Raw genomic sequence first — 5963 nt, forward strand, 5'->3', positions numbered from 1 at the left:
ACAAAAGGTAAAAAGCGTTGGGTCTTTCTAACAAACAAGTTGATGCATATGAGGATATTTCTCTAACTAATCATGTTCTTGTGTTCTACGCTGTAGCCTAAAGTACTAAACCTCGATCCCTCGTAAGTTTAGACTAATTTAACCTAAGCTTCATCCGCAGATCCCTCTTGTAAGACTAGGCTTAACTTAAATAGCATTATCATCACAGCATATTCAGAAAACCAAAACCCCACAATCCATCCCTTGTAATGTAGTTATTTAGTCCTGCTTCTATCAAGTTCTAAGGTAACAGTACATTTCCCAATGCTAAAGTCACCTAACAGTACACACAAATGGGTGATCAGGCCAAGAGCATGCAGTAATTAAGCATTGAACACACAAAACACAATTAATTAGATATTAAAGATAATTTCATCAACTATTCCTTAGAAATCCCCAACTAGGGTGTTTAGCCAGCCATACACAGAAACCCTAACACAAATGATATAGAGAGTACAGAATAATTGTTGCTTACACAAGAAGGGGGATCCCTCCTCCTCTTCTTGGCACCTCACAATCACTCTAACACTCATTAATTTCTCTAAAGCTTATTTTCTTTACTAGTCACACCTAGCTTATCTTGTTATTGCATAATACTTTCTTCTTGCTTATCACACTTATCTTGAGTTCTTTTGGAACCATAGCTTTTACCTTTTTTTAAAACCCCCCAACAAGAAAGAACCACAACTTAGGAACCAACATGAGTCATCATTCATCTAGTGTTAATTGCGAGGGTACTAGTCATAAGGACCCTCTATCTAGAATCTTAGATGAGTTGAGTTCCCTCAAGTTATGGAAAGAAAAACTAGAAAGAAAACAAAAAGGAAAAGAGAAGGTAAAAATAAATCAAGATGACAGGGAACAAATAAGGGAAGAAGAAAGAAGGAAAATACTAAAAGAATTAAGAAAAGAAAAACATGTCTCCTATAGTAGTCATAACTCTTGCAAGAGCGTAAGTGAAGAACTTCGTGACTATTATGAAGGAAGACATAGGTCACATCTTAGACCTCATTCCCATAGGAGAGAAAAGGAAAGAAAGTCTCAAGAGGCTAACATTAACCTCCCATACTTCCATGGGAAGGACAATGTAGAGGCTTACTTAGATTGGAAAATAAGCGTAGAGCAACAACTTAAAAGGAAGTCTACTTCAAAATCTTATGGCTCTCACTCTTATCCAAAGAAAGACCAAGGTCAAGGCATCTTAGGGGTGACACCTTCTAAGCCCAAAGATGATAATGGAAAGACAATAGAAAAGCAACCCCTTAAAGCTAGTATGCAAGAGAAGACTAGCTCTATAATGTGCTTTAAATGTCTTGCAAGAGGACACATTACTTCTCAATGCCCCACCAAGAAAACCATGATTATAAGGGGCCAAGACATTTATAGTAGCCAAGATGAGGCTACTACTTCACCTTCCTCTAGTGAAAGTGAAGAAGCAAAAGGGGAATAATCTAGTGAAGAAATCTACCCCCAAGAAGAAGGACAACCTTTAATGGTTAAGGAGGAGTGTAAGGAGGTAAGTGTCTCCTTCAAGAGATTAGCTAAGAAGGAAATTCATTTTGAAATTAAGACAAATATTAAATAAACTTCTCTCTTAGACAACCTCCACATCTTCTCCTTTGTAAAAAGACACTTGTTAGCACTGCCACACCTCTTGGGCTTGATATTATTCCTCAAGTAAAGGAGTTGTTGGATGAGGGTTTGGTTTGTAAGAGCTTAAATCCTTGTGCTTTGTTGGTGCCCAAAATAAGTATTATTAGGCATCAAATCCCTAAAATAGGTGATATGATGAATGTGTTGAGTGGTGCAACCCTCTTTTGTAAAATCACTTATGCACCCAACATCTTCAAGATTCATGTAGATAGGGACTCATTAGGTAGGTTTGTTCTTATTTTTAGTTTCAATACAAACTTAGGTGCTCATATGGGACACCTTAGGTTTGACATACTTTTTGGTAGGAATAATCAACATGAAAATACAGAAAAAGGTATGTTTTATTGCATTACTTTCTTTAATTTTTTAAATAGTAATCAAGGGGTTCCCACGAACACTAAGAGAATAAAGTTCATTCCTGAGTGGCCCACTCCACCAAGTATAAGGAAAATTTGGGGCTTCCATGAGTTAATAAACTTTTACAAAAGGTTTATCCCATATATTTTTTATACTTGTAGCACCACTCATTGAGTTGGTAAGGAATCATGTTCCCTCATAGGAAGATGCCCAGGAAATGGGTTTTCAGACCTTACCGTACTCCAACATACCAAACACCACTAATATATATGTTTTTATTCTTTTTGCAGGTGTTGAGGAAAGAACCCCAGAGTTTCAAGAACCTCTGGATTTGAGGTCAAATCCTTTTCAAGGGGGAGGGAATGATGCAATCCTACCCCAAAAGGGCATTGGATAGAAGACTCCAAGAAGATTGGTCCAGAGATGCAAGAGAAGGCCCTAGGGTTCTCATGAGCCTTAGGGTAGATTTCGAGACCATGGGCTAAGTATGAGCCAACTTATCTTTGTACATATTAGATTAAGTTTCCATTATTTTTGGGCCTTGTATTTAGGGCTCCACAATGTAGGTAGGGTACCCTAGAAATGTAGGATTTTTTAGCTCTTGTATTTTAGGGCACCTAGACTATAGTTTTTGTATTAGGGGTAGTTTTGTAATTTCACATGCATTAACTGATTATTTAATGTGTGTGTTGGGAAATAAAGTTAATTGAATTGGGAGAAGTCCAATACAATTAAATTTTAGAGGGGGAGGTGAGCATTTACTTGCTACACCCCATTGTCACATCATATAGTCACACTTTGTGCATGTCCTTCATGCTTTACATGCCTCATGACACCTAAGAACACTTAGTGGAGAATCTTGGACTTGATCTTGGATTAGTGTGCTGAACCATAGCTAAAATTCACTAATCATAATTAGTAAAATTTTGGTTCCATAAATTCAATTTCAAATTCAAGTTAAATTTGAATAGAAATTCAAATTTCCCTCTAATTTTGTGTGACACTTAGGCTATAAATAGAGGCCATGTGTGTGCATTTTTTCAACTTTGATCATTTGAGAATTACACTTCAAATTTCAGACCTCTTTTGAGGCACAAAATTTCGTGCTCCTTCTCTCCCTCTATCTCCACTCATCTTCTCCTACCTTCAAGCTCTTATCCATGGCTTCCTATGGTGGTGAACTTCTTCTTAACTCATCTTCTCCTTGAAGTGGTGTCTCCAATCATCTTTCTTCCTTCTCCATTTCGCTGACATTCATCTTCAAGGAGCAAAGGACTCCATTGATGAAGAAGATCCAAGGCCTACAAGCTCCACATGGAGCTACATCAAATTATAATTAGATAAATCAGAAATCACATAAACTCAAGATTCAAGGGGAAATATGTTGTGTTTTATAATTGTAACTAATAATTAATACTACACAAATAGAAGATGGCCTTCCTCACCCTTTTAGATAGATTATGCACTTCAGCTGCACGACTTCTCTTGGAACCTACACCTCCTCGCCCGCCAGTTGTCTTTTTAGAACCAGCCGGTTCTTCCTCAACATCCTTCATGTAAAATGTTTTCTTGGTTAATGGAGGGAAACTATAAAATAAGTAAGAAAATGATTAAACAGATTAAACCCTATAAATCTAAGACATACTTCACTATGGTACTCATAGTCGTCAGTGTCTTTTCTTTTTTGCTTCAAAATTTGATTTTGGCTCTTTTGAACCTTGGTCTGTACCATTGCCAGAGCAAACAGAGGAAGAGGCTACTACTGGCTCCTTACTTTTTTCAGCAGCTGTTTGTCCTTTAGTGCCACTGTCACCAAGAACTTGATTGGGAAATAGATCAATCTTAGTGGAACTCTCTTTACCAGCAGGCTCTGACTGCTTAGAAGGCACAACATTCTATTCAACAGATTTTGGCTGCAAAGTGTTCACATCAACCTTGGATTGCTCCACAACCTGCTGGCATTGCATGGTCGGTTCCTTCAAACATTCACCACTTGAATCAATATGAATTGATTCAGGAGGAATTCTGCTAGTTGCAACAACACCTTTATTCTTCATTTCCATACTGTCTGATCTTGATGAAGACAAACTAGACTTCAGGCCAATGCTTTGAAGATTAGCTCTTACCATAGCAGCAGGCCTTGCAAAATGGGAGAAATTCATTATGGTGGAACTGGAACCATTGCTATTCATAGGTGGATCACACTTCTGCACCTTTGCGTTAGAAAAATCACTTGAGGAAGATAGAATATAAGTAATTTCGCCATAAGACACATCCTGGTTTGCATTACTCATATTGTTATTTTTAGTTACATCTAATGCTCTGGATCTAGAAGAAACAAAAATGTTTGACACTAATGCAATGATGGAGGGAATAACTGACTGGTGCTACTAGCTTTAGGTCTGGGAGTCTCAACCTGTCCAGCTGAAGAACCCTTGAAAACATTCCATTGTTCTTCATAAGTTTTCTGAGAATCCCTAAATGCCATATTGCCATTACTTTTTTATCCAATAGAGTAAAACTGTTTGAGGTAGGGAGGAAATCAGAACCATACTAATGTTGCAAATAACCATCTATATATTGATGGATAATCCAACCAAGGTAACACATCTTCATCTTGACAGAAATCCACTTCATTGGATGGCATCGACATTGGAATTTCATTTAATCCAGAGTCTAAATCCCCAAATTTCCCCAACCTTGTGTAGGTACCATATCCTACATCTTTATCCCTAGCCTTAGGACTGTGAGATGGTAATCAGTGAGATGGCAAACTCTTGCAAGAGGGGCTCCTTCTAACTCTACTGGACTGACCCTGGCTCGAAATCTGATCGTTCTCCCAAACCAGCTCAAAAAAATCATTCTTTGTCCTGCACATCAAATTTCAAACCCAAAAAAGCATTAAGAAATAAATAAACAAAAGAATACAATTCAAAATTCAAACACATATATGAAAAAGCTTACAACAGGTTATGCTAATGAACTTACGAGGAACATTGATCAGGAGCACGTGTGCTGGTAGTTTCTTTACCAAGCTTCTCTCTGGCCAACCGATATAACTCATATAAAGGCATGGTGATGAATCAATTGACCCACGGAACTGAAGTACCAAAAACTCAAAAAGGCCTCAAATCAAACCAAGGTACTTAGCCCCCTAATGTTGCTTCCTACATACTCTACTATATTAACTGGGAAACCTTTGGAATCCAAATGAAGTAGAAAGACATAGAAGAAAACCTGACATAAGTCATAGTACTCATCATACAACGGTATGATTATAAAAGGAAAAGAAAACAAGCTTATATTAACATTACATCACAACAATAATTTACAAAATAAAAATAAAAAAAAAATCTTTATATTTAATATCACAAGTCTTCGATCTTATTTTTATTCTTTTCTTTCTTTCTATTTTGTTTTTCCCGAATTAGCATCATTCAGGTTGGCACATGCAACACAACCACCCCAGTTGAGTTCCATTGACAATAGTGACACCAATTCTCGGCTAAGATCATGGGAAACCCATGTAACTCCAATAATTTCAGGCTGAAACCCAGTGATCTCTTCTCAAATGGGTACCCAAAAAGATACGAAATTTTTAGAAACCCTTGGCTCCTCGACAATTGTGACCAACGAGGTTTTCCTAATCCAAATGCAGCAAGACTGCTATTTGAGTGAGGGTAATCATTTCCCAGTTCACAGAAACCATTGGGAAGTTATCAAAAAGCAATCATTTAAGAGAGCATGTCTAAGCTCAGAGAAAGAGAAGACCCAAAATTTCAGAAGACCAAAATGGACATAGAAAGCGGCGAAAGATTTGCAAAGAAGCAATACGAAAGAAAGAAGTGTCTAGCAGTGACACAAAAGAGACAGACAGGAATAGAAAAGAGTGAGAAATTCAGGGGTTTCTATAA

General features: G+C 37.4%; 1 pseudogene; it reads right to left on the minus strand.

Moving 5' to 3' along the window:
* Window positions 1-3452: 3452 nt before the first annotated feature.
* On the minus strand, window positions 3453-5123 carry LOC102670550 (transcription factor PIF3-like; annotated as a pseudogene).
* Between the last annotated feature and the right edge of the window lie 840 nt (window positions 5124-5963).

Source organism: Glycine max, chromosome 17, assembly GCF_000004515.6.
Source record: "Glycine max cultivar Williams 82 chromosome 17, Glycine_max_v4.0, whole genome shotgun sequence".
NCBI classification, from domain to species: Eukaryota; Viridiplantae; Streptophyta; class Magnoliopsida; order Fabales; family Fabaceae; genus Glycine; species Glycine max.